Genomic DNA, 18,175 nt, shown 5'->3' with positions numbered 1-18,175 from the left:
GATTAATGATTCTGTCTGATTCCAGGATAAAATATAAAAAGAGCCATTCATTGCACAGGGCCAAAGAAACCAATCCAGGAAGGACTGATGCACTTCTAAGCTAATACAAAGGACTTGAACCTAGTGTAAAGACTCAAGGTTGAGACACTTAACATATGTTAAGATGTAGGCCTTCCTTGTATCCACACTCTTTGTGAAAATACTTACAGATGAGTATCCCAAACTTGGCTCCTAACCTGGCTCCTATAATCTAGTCCCTTTTCTGTCTTCCATACTGTTGCAAACTTTCTGTAGTCCTGGCTACTGACTGGGTAAATGCTTACTTACTTACATCATTTTAATTGGGCCCTGATTCAAGGACCTTTACTTAGAATTTTTACACATAAGACTTTGATAGTCTATATTTTCATCCAGAAATTATCTTTTTTATTTGGATTTTTCTGATGTCTTCTTAATTTCTCTTGCCAATTGATTCATATACCTCATAACTCATATGATTCATATACCTCATAACATTTATTGATGCATTTAACATGCATCAATAAATGATCCCTATGTTTTTCAATCACCCTCTTCATGGGGAAATGTAAAAATATTATTATTTTAAATTGCAAAATTTAAATTCCTTTTGAGAAGAACTTTAGGTTAAGAAGATACCTCTCTGAATCCAGAAACTGAACTGTTTGGAGAAGACACCATGAAGTTGCCTCCAGACCACAAGCTTCATGAGAAGGTCAAGAATGAACCTTGGGTGTGGTTGATATAACATTTATTTGTATGTATACTTTCATGCCAAAGGGGACTTCCCCCAACTGGCTTTTTGTCAATGTGTCTAGCAGTTATTGTTTTTCTTCTTTTCCTCTTATCCTCAAATTATTGTAATCTTTAAGTTGATTATGTTTTCATGATCCTTTTGGGGAAACTCTTCCCAATAGGATCAAATGGAGGGATGGAAAAATGGAGATTTGAACCCCAGAATTCAATCCCTAGAAGTACTTGGCACTTCCCAGAATGCCTTAAAATATCACAAGAGTCCTCACCTGGGCTGAGAACAAAATGGGTGTTTAAAATGACTGTAATGCCTACTTGCACTCTCTGCTTCCACTTCTAGGCACACTCAGGCAAGATGTGAGTGGCTGTAACGTGCTTTCTTATTTTGTATTTTTTTTATTTCTTAATTCTATTAATCTTTAATAAACCTCATAAAATATAATACTTTTAGTAGAAAAACTAATTTAATTGTTACAAAACATCTACTGAAAATCATCAACAAGTATTATTTGTAATTGGGATAAGCTAGAAACCATTTCAATAAAATCAATAGTTAAACAAGGATGTCCATTATCACTAATATTACTTAATATCATATTAGGAATGCTAGAAATAGCTCTGAGAAGAAAAGGAAGTTAAAGCAATTAAAATGGGTAGAGAGGCAATAAAACTATAATTTTTGTAGACAGTATGATGTTATATGGAGAAAATCCTAGAGATTCAACTAAAAAGTTGAAATTATCAATAATTTTAGTAAAGTAGCAGGATATAAAATAAACCAAAATAAATCATCAACATTTTATTACTAACAAAATCTTGTAAGAGGTAGAAAGAGATTGTCCATTTAAAATAACCACAGATTTAATAAAATACTTCATATTATGCATGCTGAGAAAAACAGGAAGTATATGAGCATGATGATGAAATACTTTTTATATAAATAAAGTCAAATCTAAATGATTAGAGAAATATTAATTATTCGTGGATGGGAATTAGTAAAATGAAACTCCTATCTAGATGAATCTATTTATTTAATGTTATACTATAGAGAATTATTTATTAAGAATTATTTATTAAATAAGATTTGATTAGGAAATAGAGCAAGTAACACAAGTTATTGATAAATACATAGATTATAAACTAAGACTCTTTAAATTTTGAATGGAATCTCAAATAGACTTATGGGCAAGAGAGAATTTTCCCAGAGTGCTTTGAGAGAAAGTTACCCAACTGATTTTGCACTCTGTGAGCTAATTCAGAAAGGAGGTGCAAAGAGCCACTCTGTGAGATATGAAAAATCTCAGTGTTTTCACATCAAATATTTATCTACAAGATCTGATAAGTGAAAGAGGTTATTGGTGAAGCATCAGCGCAAGCCCAACAGGTTTGCTCATCTATACAGTAAAGAGAGAGAGAGAGAGAGAGAGAGAGAGAGAGAGAGAGAGAGAGAGAGAGAGAGAGAGAGAGAGAGAGAGACCTATCTTATTTTTTGCTGGGAGCCATCAGTCCATGACACCTTGACAGAGTCATGTGTGGTAGCCAGGGAGACCACAGAGTAGTCCTTGGCAAGATGTGACTGCCCATTCTATCCCCCTTGCATGACTTCTTTCATCAGTGCCCCTTACCTATGAATTGACATGATTATTATTCCCCCTAGTCTCAAAAGGAATAATGCAAGAGCAAAACACATGTTCCCTTATTCTCCTAAACATCACCAAAAGACCAGACTCTTAAACCCAATCCCAAAAAGACTATCATGGGTTAACTTTTACTTAGGTGCATAATTCCCAATGAAACCGCAGTTACAGGCCAAGCCAAAAACTTTCCCACATACAGAAGCCTATTCTCATGAAGTCAGCACACAAATCAATCATAGAGGCCCAAGCAATAAATACAAGTACATCAAGCTTCAATATGCCTCAGTGTCTCAATTACACAAATCAGTAACTCCCTAGAAGCCACCAGTCTAAATTTAAATTGTGTTCCCAGACCCCTCAGCCTTCATTATATGATTGTTGAATTGTCTTCTAAGAACTGCTGATTAATTACTCCATTTTATCGAAAGTAATACATCATTTTCCTTGATTGTTTGTAAGCTCAAAACTTCTCACAGGGTAATGAGAAAATCAAGCCACCTGTGACAAAAATCATTTATTTTGTGTGCAACCTTGATTCTGTCTGTAATCACAATACAAAAATATAGAATGTTAATCAAATGATTTGTTAAAAGTTGATGTATCACTTTTCCAATTATCTCTTTTTGATTTTGTATATATGCATGCCAAGAGAATGGGTATAAAAATAAAAATCAGATATTGGGAAAGTGGAACAGCTGTCAGATGCAAAACAATCCCATGGCTGTTATGATTAAGCTGTCTTCTGTTTGTTATTTTTGTTGACTGATCATTCACCACCAGTCGGGAAACCCTGGAGTCTCGGGCAAGGGTGGACTTTGCCCTTGACAATTTTTCTTCTGTATAATTTTATATAGGAGAGATAGAGTATGGTTTTAGGGGATTTAGATAGAATAGGAGAGAGAGAGAGAGTAACCTCAACTCTGTTGGGGAAGAAGGAGATTCTGTGAAGATCAGATTTGGGTGATTGGATTAAGAAATTTTAGCTTAGGGACTTATATATCATAAAAATTTCTTTCCACTGGTTTCCTTTTACTATCCCTTTCCTTAGGATTTTTTTTAACATAATGAAAAAAAATCTATTTTTATATAACTGGCTCAGTTGGAATTCTTAGGCTGATCTGAGAAGCCATTTTCTCAAACAGTCAGATCCAATAGCCTGTCCACACATGACATAATTATTGGTATTATCAACCTATACCAATAATCAATGAGAGTTTAGAAACCCTTATAACAATACCAATAACATTACCACAAAAATTACTATTGAGCTAGAAAAATAACAACAAAATTCATTTGGAAATACAAAAGATCAATAATAGCAAAAAGAATTAGTGAATAGAAATGTAAACAAAGAAGAAAAATTATAGTAATTTTGCATTTGACAGAAATATAGATCCAAGCTATTAGGATAAGAAATCACTATTTGGAGAATATTTCTGCAGAAACAAGGTGTAGATCAATATCTTACACCATTTACCAAGATCAAAATGGATGCATGATCTACACATAAAAGGAGGTGTCATAAGCAAAATAGAACAGGAAGCAAATTACCTATCAGATTTATGGACAGGAGAGGAATTTATGAGTCAACAAGAGATTGGGAGCTAAAATGGATAATTTTGAATCTATTAAATTGAAACTTTTGTACCAATAAAACAAATGTCAACATTAGAAGGAAAGTAGGAAATTTAAAGAACAATTTTCATAGATAGTCTTTCAGATTGAGGTATCATATCATATGGCAAAAAGAGACATCCATCAATTGATGAATGGGGAAAATATATGATTAGACAGTTTTCAAATGGAGGAAACTTTGAGAATATAAGAAAGACAGATCATTAATTTCAAAATTTTATTATAAAAAAGCATAAATAAAATCATTTTATCTGCCTAATTCCAGTTAGGTGGCAAACTCTACAGAGTGGTGGGCCTACAGGAAGGAAAACCTCATTTTCAATTCAATTTCAAACACTTACAAGGTTTGCTTCACTGTTCCCAAGTCTAAAATGTGAACAATAGTAATGACATATCTCATAGTATTTTTTTGTATTACAAAATGTAAAAGGGATCACTTTATTACATTTAATTGAAAGATTTTTTGCACAAATAAAACCAATGCAGTAAAAATTAGGAGAGGAAGAAATTGAGAAATAATTTTTCTATCAGGTATCTTTGATAAAGTCCCCATTTCTCAAAATAGAGTTAATTTTATAATAATCTGTCATTCCCTAAAAGGGAAATGTTCTATATGTACAAAATATTTATAGCAATTCTTTTTTTTTTTTACTTTTTAAACATTATTTTATTTGGTTATTTACAAACATTATTCATTGGAAACAATGATCATTATCCTTCCCCCCCCTCCCACCACTTCTCCCATAGCCGGCGCACAATTCCACTGGGTTTCACATGTGTTCTTGGTTCGAACCCATTTCCATGTTGTTGGTATTTCCACTAGAGTGTTCATTTAGAGTCTCTCCTCAGTTATTTCCTCTCAGTCCCTGTAGTCAAGCAGTTGCTTTTCATCGGTGTTTTTACTCCCACAGTTTATCCTCTGCTTGTGGATAGTGTTTTTTAGATCCCTGCAGATTGTTCAGAGACATTGCATTGTCCCTAGTGGAAGAGACCATTACCTTCGATTGTACCACAGTGTATCAGTCTCTGTGTACGATGTTTTCCTGGTTCTGCTCCTTTCGCTCTGCATCACTTCCTGTAGGTTGTTCCAGTCTCCCTGGAATTCCTGCACTTTATTATTCCTTTGAGCACAATAGTATTCCATCACCAACATATACCACAATTTGTTCAGCCATTCCCCAATTGAAGGGCATCCCCTCTTTTTCCAATTTTTGGCCACCACAAAGAGTGCAGCTATGAATATTCTTGTACAAGTCTTTTTCCTTATTATCTCTTTGGGGTACAAACCCAGCAGTGCTATGGCTGGATCAAAGGGCAGACATTCTTTTATTGCCCTTTGGGCATAGTTCCAAATTGCCCTCCAGAATGGTTGGATCAATTCACAACTCCACCAGCAACGAATTAATGTCCCTACTTTGCCACATCCCCTCCAACATTCATTATGTTCCTTTGCTGTCATGTTAGCCTTTTGTTCCTTCCCCCTCCCCCCTCTCCTTCCCTCCCCTTTTGTTTTCCCTCCCCTCTCCCCCCCCCCTTGGTTTTCCCTTCTTCCTACCTTTGTTGGGTAAGATAGAATTCAAGATCCCAATAGATCTGAATGTTTTTCCCTCTCAGAGTTGATTTCCCTGAGAGTAAGGTTTAAGTGAAAACTCTCTTCCTCTCCTTCTTATAGGAGTTTTCTTCCCCTCCCCTTCCTGTGTGAATCTTTGTGTGAGAAAGATTATTCTATTTGATTTTTCTTTTCCCCCTATTTACACATTACATTTTCCATATATTAATATATATAGATTGATATAAATGTAGTCCTTATAGAAGAGAGTTTGAATAAATGAAAAGATAACAATTTTCTCCTTTTCCCTTTCCATCATATTTACCTTTTCAGGATTCCATGCTCTTTGTTTTTCAATATCAAACTTTCCACAGAGCTCTGATCTTTTCTTTGCAAAAAGTTGGAAATTTTCTATTTTGTTGAATGCCCATACTTTCCCTTGGAAGTATATAGTCAGTTTTGCTGGATAGCTGATTCTTGGTTAAAGGCCCAGCTCCCTTGCCTTTCTGAAAATCATGTTCCATGCCTTATGATCATTCAGAGTGGAACTTGCAAGGTCTTGTGTGACCCTGATTGGCATTCCTTTATATCTAAATTGTCTTTTTTTGGCTTCTTGTAGGATTTTTTTCTTTTGCTTGAAAGCTTTGGAGTTTGGCAATTACATTCCTGGGAGTTGTCTTTTGGGGATTTAATGTAGAGGGTGTTCTGTGAGCTCTTTCAGTGGCTGTATTGCCCCCTTGTTCTAGAATCTCTGGGCAACTTTCTTTGATTATATCTTGTATTACAATGTTGAGTTTGCTGTTTATTTCTGGATTTTCTGATAGTCCAATTATTCTTAAATTATCTCTTCTTCCTCTATTTTCCAAGCCTTTCGCCTTGTCAGTGAGATATTTTATGTTCTCTCCTAGTTTCTTGCTCTTTTGGCTTTGCTCTATTGATTCTTGCTCTTTTACCTGCTCGTTGTCTTCCAGTTGCCTAATTCTGACCTTTAAAGCCTGGTTTTCCTTTTCAGTTTGGTCAAACCGGTTTTGTAGTTGCCTGAAATTCTTTTACATTAATTCTCACTTTTCCTGCCAGAAGGCTTCCATCTTTTTGATCATTTTCGATTCAAATTCTTCAAAAGTTTGTGGAGAGTTTCCATTTCCTTTGGAAGCTTTTGGAGCATTTGCTTGTGTTTCCTCTTCTATTTCCTCTGTATTTTGTATTTTTGCTCCATAAAATGTGTCCAAAGTTCCCCCCTTCTTGTTTTTCTTGTTGTTTTGAGACTTTTTTCTTCTGTGCTGTTTGCCATCTCTATCTGAGTGAGGGGGGCTGGCTCTTCTGTTATCTGTCTGGTGTTCAGTGGCTTTAGCCCCAGGCAAATTGTCTGTCTTCCCCAGGAAGCCAGAAATTGCTGGTGTTTCGGTGTTTCGGTGTTACTACCCTCCTCAGTTCCCTCCTGATGCTTCTCTGTTGCCTTACTTCTATGCTCTGCGCCTGGCTTGACACTCTCAGATGTATTTCAATGCCTTTGCTGGCCAGAGGAGCCTGCGCTCTGAGGGGGAGGGGCCGTGGCTTCCTGGAGCTCCAAGGGCTGGTGATAGGATTAACCTCAGACTGAGTATGCCCTGAGGCAGGGACCTTCAGTGAGACACAGATAGAAAGATCTGGTCAGGGGGCTACAGGTTCCCCCTGTATCTCTCTGTTTCCCTGCTGTCTGGGTGTCCCCGAGACTGGCTCAGGTTGTTTTCAGGGTGTGGCCTTCAGAATAGCCGGCTCCCGAGGCCCTTTTGCCTGCCCTGAGATTCCTGCTACTGCCTTGGATTCAGCGCTCTGGGTTGGGGGGGATGGGTCCTGGGACCTTCCTTTTGCCTACCCCTTAGATTTGAGTGATCTTGGGTTCAACTTAGATCCGAATGATCTCGGGTTCTGACTTTTGGGAGGCCTTACCTTTTGATCCAGGTCTAGGAGGGGTGTTCCCGGGGTCTATTCTGTTGTTCGTTTTGAATTTTGGTGCCCTAGGAGAATTCAGTTTGAAATCGGTAAGGAAGGGTTTCTGGAGCTTTGAACTTTAGCTTTCTCTAAGCTGCCATTTTGACTGGAATTTCTATCTCATAGTATTATTGGGAGAAATTAAATGATGTAATATTTTTTTTCAAAGTACTTAAATATCAGGCAAAGAGTAGACATTAAAAAAATGCTTAGTCTACACACCAGCATTGGTAAAGTATTAGGATGTGTGCCACCCTAACCCCACCCTCCTATACACACATACACACATGCACACACACACATACACAAAGGGAACTGCTGGCCCTACTCCTCTATACAGTCACCCAAAGCAAGTATTTCCTCAGCACTCTCCAGTAATGGTGGGGAGGGTGGGGGGAGGAAGCTCATGTACAGCTTGAATTTGCCCTCTGGTAACTCAAACTTGATAACCTTCACCAATATTGCTCTGTATCTTCCAAAGAGCTCCATATTAAAATCAAAATAAAATTTACCTGTATGGCATTCCAATTAGAAAGTAATATGACCACCATCTAATTTTAAGATCTACTAAGATTTTGCTAGCCACATAAACCATTTCAGAGAAAATAGGAAAAAGGCATCTAAGCCACCCTAATTTCAACTTTTCCCACCACTATCTTCCTCCCTTCCACTTGAATATTCCCTAACCTCTTACAGACCTCAGAGGGGAATTGATGAGCCATTATGGAAAAGGGGGAAATCATGGAAGCAGAAAAATGAAAGAAAGCAAAGGACAGGATAACAACTAAAACCCAAGCACAGCCCCAGCCTTACCTACTCCCCTTCTTCAAGACCTGCCCTGCCCCAGAATGAAATGAAATATGTAGTGGAGATCTTCAGGTTATCCAGTTCCCTTAGCCCCACCACTTTCTCATCCTCCAAAACAGCCCCTCTCCAGAGCCATAAGTTTCACATAGGTACCCCTCTGGATGACTCATCACTGACAGCCTCACCCCCACTGCGTTCATCTCTTCCCTGCCCTCACTAGACCCACCAAGTGCGGTGAAGTAGATTCCACTGATGTTAAGGTTGAAAGTCCATTTTGATCTCACCCCCACCCCACCCTTTGAACTTGAAGTCTGAAGTTTATCTCTACAAAGAGAAGCCTCTGACTCACTGGAATCATAGAGGATGCTTACATCTTGTCCCACATGACTCCCTGTGGCTAGAGAACTGGTCTCCAATCCTGACTGCAGTTCAGTCTGTCTTTATGGGGAGACCTAGAGGAAGTGATGTTAAAAGGATTGTAAATTGGAGTTTAAGGAAGTAGCTCACTCTCTTGCCTAGCTAGCAAGACATAAGAAGAGCAGCAAACTCAGATTAGGTAGGCAACCAGTCATGTGATGGTATGCCTTTTCTCTGTTCAACACACTTTCACTATATAATAAATAATTATAAATTAATATACAGTCTCCAGAGAATTTTACTTGTGACAGCGGTCAAGAGGGTGAGGATATAGTAGACAAAGTCATTAAGAAAATACAGCTGCTGAGTTATTCCTAGGTTCACCAGGTCATCTTCCATGACTTCTTTCAGATGGACCAGAAAAATGAGGACCTATGAGTTCCCCAGACCAGATTGGGTGGCCTTGGGCCTGGAAATCTCCTGGGTGATGAACATCCTAAAGTACTTGTGTCAAGTTCTATAGGTGGCTCAGGAACTGGCTTGGGTCCAGGTCTTCCAAGGTGGCCATAATGATCTGCAGAAGCTCTGGAAGTACATCTGCCTGCTCTGTGATCTCTAGGTCTTACTACAGTAAACTTTACAGATCTTCCAGCCATAGGCAGAACATCCAAGGCTGCAGGTGACTGAGGCAGGCTACAAAGCTATAAAAGACCTCCAGGAATCCCTCAATGCCAATTATGCCCTGTACTGTCAAGAGCCAGGCACTAAAGCTTCTACAGGATATCCAGGAAGTCTTCTTCCTCCAGGACCCTCAAGTTGTCCTACAGGGCTTCAAGCTTTTCTCTAAGGACATTTTCAACCACACTGCTACTTCATCTGCTCTTCCTTCTCCTCCTTCTTTTCTTCTTTCTCCTACTCTTTCTTTTTCTCTTCATATTTTTCTTCTTACTCCTCTTTTTCCTCTTCTTTCTTCTCCTTTTCCTCCTCCTCTTCTTCTCCATTCTTCTCTTACTTCCAGATGTTGTGATCCACTTAGCTTGGTTCAACTTCCAGACTCAGAATGGGTGGGGCCTTTCAAAGAGGAGGCAATTTATGAAGGGCCAAAGTGGGAGGGATCCTGGGACCCAGTCAAGGAAATGCAAAACTAACCTCCTTTGAAGATGGGTTCTCTTTGAACAAGGCTCTGAGCTGAGCTGGGCCAGCAGGAAAAAATGACCATCATCACCTGACTGCTAAATGTCCTTCCTTTATTCCAATCTGAACTCCACTAATATGCCCCATCTCTTTTCTCATCTTTCCTCTCAAAACTAACCTCTTTTCTAGATCCCATGCTTGTTCAAGCCACCTATTCATTCATTCCCTAAAATGTTCTTGAGTTGGGAAGAGCCAGCAGAAGAAACATGACAATTCTACATAAACTAATCTACTTAGTCAATGCTACCCCAATTAAATTACCAAAAACATCATTTTAATCAACTAGAAAAAATAAAATAAAATTCACTTGGAAAAACATCAATCCTATCAAAGGAACTAGTAAAAAAAATTCAAAGAAGGAAGCATCAAGTCTTTATCTGTATTATCAAACTGTATGTATCAAAACTCTGATATTGGCTAAGAAAAGTAAAATTTACTCTGTGGAACAGAGTAAACTCATGAAACACAGTAGTCAAGTATTATAGTAAATATTTGTTTAGCAAATTTAATGATTTCAACTTTTGGAATAAAAATTCACTCTTGGGCCAAAATTCTCAAGAAAAATGGAAAGCAGTTTGGCAGGACCAATATCCTACACCAATTACTAAGACTAGATCAAAATGGATAAATTACCAAGATCCAAAGGGATATTCTATAAATAAATTAAAAGAACATGGAACATATTACCTATCAGGGAGAGGAGAATATCTGATGAATCAGCAAGAGATATAATACAATATAACATGTAAAATGGATAATTTTGATTGCATTTTAAGTCCTGTAATAAAGATTCAAAGGAAGGTAAAGCATGAGAGGGGGAGGAATTTAGAGACAGTTTCTCTGATAAAGGTCATATAAAATTTAAATTAATATCCAATACCTACAAGTATTATATTTTATAAAGTTTATTAGTAATCACTTGAAGTAGGAGAAATAAAAGAACAAAAGTAAAAGCCTAAGTAAATATCAGGTGAGTAAAATACTCCTGTTTGGCACTCACCCAACCTCCACCAGCTGCATTCCTGGGAAAAGAGAGAAAGGGCAGAGCTACACAAAACTTATATCTTTCCTACATTAGTTACATTACTTAGATACATAACTGGGATACTGGGAAAGAGAGTCCTTGGGAAGAGTATTCTAATTACACAATCTCCCCTGTGATTTGACTGGGAAATGAGCATGTAGAAATCTCCCAGGTTTACATTCCTAGTTTCCCCAATGAATCAGTACACATAACCACCTTATATCTCTAAAGATCTCTTAAGTAGATGTACATACAATATTGCACTTTCTGAGGGGAAATTATAATAATTTGGGGATAAGAGTGTAGGATTTAAATTAATGTCCAATATTCCAAGTGTTATATTGTATAAAGTTTATTAATAATCACTAGAAATAAAGGAATAAAAAGGTAATCATCTAACAAAATAAGACCACATGACCAAGCTCTCCTTGCCTGTTTAAAAGAACTGCTGGAAGTCACTCCAATCACAGGAAGCTGAGAGAGAGGGGAGGGGGAGCAAGGCTACACCAAACTTATAGCTTCCCTATGTCCGCACACAATATGAGTAGGAAGGTAGGGTGCTGGGAATTGTAGTTCAAGGGTACAGAAATAAATTACACAATCCTCCCTGTGATTCCCATGGAAAACTAGCATGTAGAAATCTCTCAGATTTGCATGCCTACTTTCCCAATGGAAGCAGTACACATAACCAACTTAAATCGCTAAAGAGCTTCAACTAGAGGTACATACAATATTGCACTTTCTAAGGGGAAATTACAATAATTTGTGGAAATAAAAGAGAAAGAGGGAAAAAAACAATGATTGCTAGGTGTGTGAACCTTAAAAACTTCATAAGGTTAGGATTGTAAGCCTTAAAAAATTCCCCATTGGGACCATTCCCCATTTGGACAGTGAAAGTAACTTAGATCAGGAATGTGAGGACTCTACTTCACCATACTTAAGCATGCCTTAGGGGAAGATAAAGTTGTAAACTCCTTTCTGAACAATGAAAGATACTTAAACCCATACTTATAGTAGGACAAAAATTCTTAAGCTGTGCCTATTTTTAGATATAATACAAAGGGGTGCTAAGTACCTATAAAGGTCAAACAGCTTGTGAATTTTACAAGGAACAAAGAGGTGAGAAACTTACTCAGAGCTTTCCTGGTGTGAATTACTCAAAAATTTACATCTTAGGTGTAAATTAAGAATGATCTGTCCTTTGAAAAAGTCTACTGTGATTGGTAGATATAAGGACTTAGGGGAGGTGACATAGGAGAAAATGCCCTTTAAATAGAAGCTCAGATTCATTCAGAGGGCATTCAGATTGAGGATTGAGCTGGTGGAGGCAGCTGAGATGATGCTAGCCTGGTGTCACTAGAATCCTTGCTTGGACAGATCTTGTGGTGAGTGATTAAGGACTAAATGATCTTTCTCTTAAGGGCTTAGGCCTGGGTTAGCCAGGGATGCCCTGGGCTGGCCTATCCTTTTCTCATTGTTTCCCTTTTTCTCCCTTTCTCTCCTTTTCTTTAATTCCTCATTTGTATTAATTAAAATCTCTATAAAACCCAGCTGACTTGGGTATATTTGAATAATTGGGAATATTTCCCTGGCGACCACCTTATATTTGATTTAAAAACAAAACACTGTAGTGAAAATATATTTCCTGCAGTCACAACTTACTCATCCACTCTTTATCTACTACAATTTAAGTCTTCCACTATTTAATCACTACAGTTTGTGGCCTCAACTATTTTAACTATTACAGGTGCATTGACAAAAAGACAATTAGGGGCCAGTCCTCTTTGAAATAAGAATGTACATTCGAAATAAATATGTTTCAACCCCCAGTTCAATTTCACTACATCCCAAAGTTCATTCTTCATCTTTTAGTGCAGTGTTAGGTTTCTGGAGGCATCTCCAGGGCACCTTCTCCAAACAGTTCACTATCTTGATTCAGGGAGGTAGCAAGTTTCTTATCATAAATTTACTCTCAAAAATATTTTATTAATCTAGAAATATATACATACAAGTATATGTATACAAGTGTATATATATACATATGTATATATGTATATATGTATACTATACATATGTATATATGTATACAAGTATATGTATATATATAAATATATATAATACAAGTATACAATCCCCACCTGAGGAGAGTGTTGACAAATACATGGATCACACAGGGATACATGGCTGAGTTATGAGGTACATGAATCAATTGTAAAAAAGAAGTAAAAGAATTTTAAAAAAAAGAAAAGAAAAGAAAAATCAAAAATAAATAGTACATGAAAAAGGGAAATATCATTTCCTGAACTGATTTTTATATTTTCTCTCTAGGATACAGGAGCCAAGATGGTAGCCAAACTTAGGTACTTGTCAGAATGTGGCATGGGGAATACCTTCATCTGACATATGTCAGACAGCCGCAACCCTGAACCTGAAATAAGTTCCTTGTCTTGGTGCAGATTCTCATAAATCTCATCAGAATTTTTTGGTCTCCTTTGACCTTGTGCTTCTTGTCACTGCATAAAGGCACTTTTGTTATCCCTTCTCCTGGAACCAGACAAAATCATTAATCAACATCCCATAATATTTAACAATCAATGGCAGGTTTCCATAGTCCAAAGCTCTTGGGCATGCATTAATATTAGGGCTAATGGATGTTATAAACTTAGTGCAAAAAAAACCATGAATACTGTTAAAATGTGCTTCAAGGACAAAAAATGAGAGAAAAAAGAAACATTGCACATACAAGGAAAAACAATAATATAATGTTTTAAACTCAAAAATATATAATTCACAATCAGTGGCACACTATGTTTGCCAAGGGGAGGCAGAATACAAAGGTTTCTCACTCAAAAATGAGATCCATTTCTTTCTTAACTTGGCCATGATACACAGTGAATACAAATGATTTTCATCAAGTAACAGCTTTGCAAAACAGTAATATAATAGCTAATGCACATTCAAAGAAGTATCAAAGTCCCCAAAATCACAAGAGCCCATTTAATGACAATAGCAAATAAACCCTCTATCATTAGGATTTGCATGAGTCTCTATAGTCACTAACTGTGTGACATTAAAAAAAAAAAAAAACTTTTGAAGCTCATGCATACTTGTCACAAGTTCTCCAGATCTAGCCAATCTTTCAACCTTGGCTGAGGTATTTTGAACAAAGTCTATTATTGCCATCATTCCAAAGTGTGGCAGAGGAGTGCAGAAAAAAAACAAACAAAAAAAACCGCACAAACCTCTGTATTTCTGATCAAAACCTTTTGTGTCTAAAACAGCACCAATGATCTAGATCATTCTGGTGAGAGAGTAGAGTAAGCTGAAATTATAAAAATCATCAAGAAGCCAGTAGGCTTCTTGGGAAATGCTTCCTCTTGGGAGCCATCCAAAAGTACCACACCCCCTAGGTAAACCTTACCACCTCCCACATGAGACTGTAACAGATGTAAAAGTGATGTCTTTATATGTCTCATCCACTACATTTTTATAAATGTAGAGGTGGGAATACAACAATGCTATAGCAATTCACTCCAACAACTAAATAAACCCTTACCTCTTGTTACAAATAACTCAAAGGCAGGCAAATGATCAGGAGGTGTTGATGCTATTAGACATCTGAAAATCACTTTTGAAGACCCCTTAAAATCAATTGAGATTTTTAGGTCATTCAGTTCCCCAAAGGTTGTATACAGGTTGTAACCAGTTTGATGGAGTTCATCTATCATCATCTATGTGACAATTAACAAAGGCAAAAAGGAACAAAAGGTCATTAAGACAACATGTGTCCTTGATGGATCTTGTGACAAACCCAGCATCCATGAGGACCTATGGTTTTGCCAGGGAAAAGGGTTTTTCTAAGTTGACTATGAAACTTTACAATAGTATTTTCTCCAATTCAGTCATAGGGGAGATATAAATAAAGAATATATAGCTAAATGGCCAAAATACAGTAACTTAAAATGCCATAGTATTTATTACAGAATATATTAGATTAAATCAATTTGTAAAGTAAAAAACAAAATTAAATTAAAAAATAATCAGCAAATACAATATATGTGACAGGATACAGGCACTGGATTCAAGAGTCCTTTTCTTCAATTTCAATCTTACAGAGACTTCTTCACTATTTGGAGGGGAAACAAACTAGAACAGTTAGCAATGGAGTCTGAAAAGCTAAAAATTCACTTCCAGACCCCAGTATCATCATTCATCTAGTTTCCTTTGGTCACACCCCCTGGGATTCCCCATACCTGTACTGGGCCTATTGTGGACAAATCCCATATTGGATATGTTGCAGAAACTGGGCAGGCCAAAATGGCAAAGGGGTATAGGGACATGAATCTTCCCCTCCCCCGAATCTCAGGAGTACTCAACCTAATCACAAGGACAAGTGCACCTAGTAATGGTATTAAGAGAAGATACCCCAAAATTTTGAGCAGTGGGAGATCTATAATGCTCTCCCAGAATGGGAAATGTTTGAGATAGGCAGGAAACCAGACCATGCTTGCAATCCTACTTATTAAGTTGCTTTGGCTAGTAGTAAAAACCTCACAAGGCTAGTAGATGAAGACATGCCCGAATCAGCCTTTGAATGAAGGGTATCCAAAAGGCTTAGCTCCAGGCTGAGTTAATGAGGGAAAAGAAAAGTTTTTTTTTTTTTTTTAAATTTTAGACACAATGAAGATAAAAACCCCTCAGATCTGCTTAGTCGAGCAGGTCTAGGAGATCAAAAAGTGTTTAAGTGTCTTCCATGCTTAAGAACCCCATGGGGGTTTTAGAAAGGTCTTAAAGAGAGAGCAAACTTCTAGGAGTAAGATAAGGATAAACTTTCTCAATTTATTCCAATAATTAATACCCTCTAATAACCAAAAAAATGAGCTGAAATTGTTAAATTCCTCTAACACTCTGGAATTCTGGGCTGTGAGATGGTATCTTGTGTGTGTGTGTGTGTGTGTGTGGTGGGAGAAAGGATTGCTTAAAGGAGTAAGGAGGGTTAGAGACCAATTTTTGTTAAAAAACAAACACAGACACACACTCCCACCTTCCAAGTCATAGTAAGCAATGGCTATCTAGCTGCTCTCAATTTTAAGAGGAGAGAATGTGATTAAGATCTCACCCTTCTGGTTTCAAAAACAACTCTCAAGTGGGCAATCAGCCGTGGGGAAAAAAGCAGCAAGGACAGCAAAAGCAGCAGGCAGCAGGATCAGGAGCAGGATCAGGAGCAGCAGCAGTGCTGGGAAACTCCAAAGAGTTCACTGTGATGAGAAGGCCAAGACTGTAGAGAAATACAGTTTCTTTTCAAAATAATTTATTCACTTATAGAGAATTAATGGTTCTCAACCCCACTGCTGGTCTCCATAAATGTTGGATTTAAATTAATATCCAACACTCCAAGTTTTATATTTTATAAAGTTTACTAATAATCACTAGAAATAAAGGAATAAAAAGGTAATCATCTAACAAAATAAGACCATGTGACCAAGCTCTCCTTGCCTATTTAAAAGAACTGCTGGCAACCACTCTAATCACAGGAAGCAGAGAGAGAGGAAGGGTTACACCAAACTTATATCCTCTCAATGACAACACACAATGTGAGCAGGAAAGTGGGGTAGTGGGAATCATAGTTCAGAAATTACACAAGAGGGAAATAAAAGAGAAAGAGAACAAAACTAATGATTGCTAGGAACATTGGCAAAAAGCCAATTAGGGGGCAATCCCCTTTGACTTAACAGTATACATTTAAAATAAAAGCATTCAGCCCCCCCAAAGTTTAATTCACTCCATCCCAAAAGTCCATTCTGGATCTTTTGGTCCATTATAGTTTCTGCAGGCTTCTTTATAATGACTTCTCCAAACAGTTCACTTTCTTGGTTCAGGGAGGTAGCAAGTTTCTTATCCTAAAATTACTCTCAAACAAGAAAAATTTTTGTAACTCTAGAATTCTATGACAATAATACAATATTTAATCTGAAAAAAGAATATTCACAGTGGACAGACATAGAAGTCATAAAGAGGTAAATTCAGGCATGATGTCAGGGAAAAAACAAAAACTCAACAAAACAGAAACCCTTCCTAGTCAGAAAAGAAATGGTGTTTACCCCTTGAGAAGGGTGTTTACCAACACATGGATCATGCTGGGATACATGTCTGAGTTATGAGGTATATTAGTTAATTGTAAAAAAAAAAAGAAAAAAGTAATATAAGAGAAAAAAGTAACTTCTGGATGAAACATAAAATATCAAAGTCTCATATGTAAAAATTCTGAGTAAGGAAGAATAAACTCATAAAAGGTTCTAAAATCAGGGCCCAACTAAAATGATTTATATCCCACAAGCCTATAGTAGCAATTTCACACTTATCCAATCAGCAGACAGGACTACAGATAATTGCCATACTGTGAATAGAAAAAAAGAACTAGATTTTTAAGCAGAAAGGAAAATCTAATTCCCAGTCTGATTTTATCTTTTCTCTCAGGGATAGAGGAGCCAAAATGACAGCCAAACTGAGGTACTTGGTACAAGTCTAGATCTGGCATGAGGAAATCCTATGTCTGATGTTGTCAAACAGCTGCTACCTAGAATCCCAAAGTTCAAGTTCCCTTGAGTGGAATCTCATCAATCCCACTAGGATTGATTGCTCTCCTTGACCTTGTGTTCCTAGGCACTGTGCAGGTTAACTTTGTACTCCTTAGCATTGTGCAGTGGCTCTTTTAAGATCCTTTCTCCTGAAATCAGACATTAATCAAAGTCCCATAATATTTAACATTCAATGGCAGGTTTCCATTATCTAAAGCTTTGGGGAATACATTGACATTAGGGCTAATTGTGACTTACCCTAGTGCAAAATTAAAAAAAAAAAACATTAATACTTGTAACATGTGCTTCAAATAAAAAAAAATTAGAGAAAAAAGAAAACTCAAATATTCTATTGCATATACAAGGAAAAACAATTCTTCCCTTTATTTTTTCCATGATTTTTCTGGAGTGTAAGTAGTATGTATATTCTTTCACAACATAAAGAATATGGAAATATGTATTGCATAATAACACATATATATCCTATAATGTATGGATCAAAAATGTCAGAAAATGAAAATTGAAAATTATATGTGGAAAGTTTAAGGAAACTGCCATTAAAAAGTTGAATTAAGTAGAGCAATTAAAATTCCTTAATTGTCAAAGAGGGATATAATCAGATACATCTTAATGCCAACCCACTTTCCCCAGA

Source organism: Monodelphis domestica, chromosome 4 (assembly GCF_027887165.1).
Source record: "Monodelphis domestica isolate mMonDom1 chromosome 4, mMonDom1.pri, whole genome shotgun sequence".
In the NCBI taxonomy this organism is placed as follows: Eukaryota; Metazoa; Chordata; class Mammalia; order Didelphimorphia; family Didelphidae; genus Monodelphis; species Monodelphis domestica.
Note: the sequence above shows the minus strand (reverse complement) of the source record.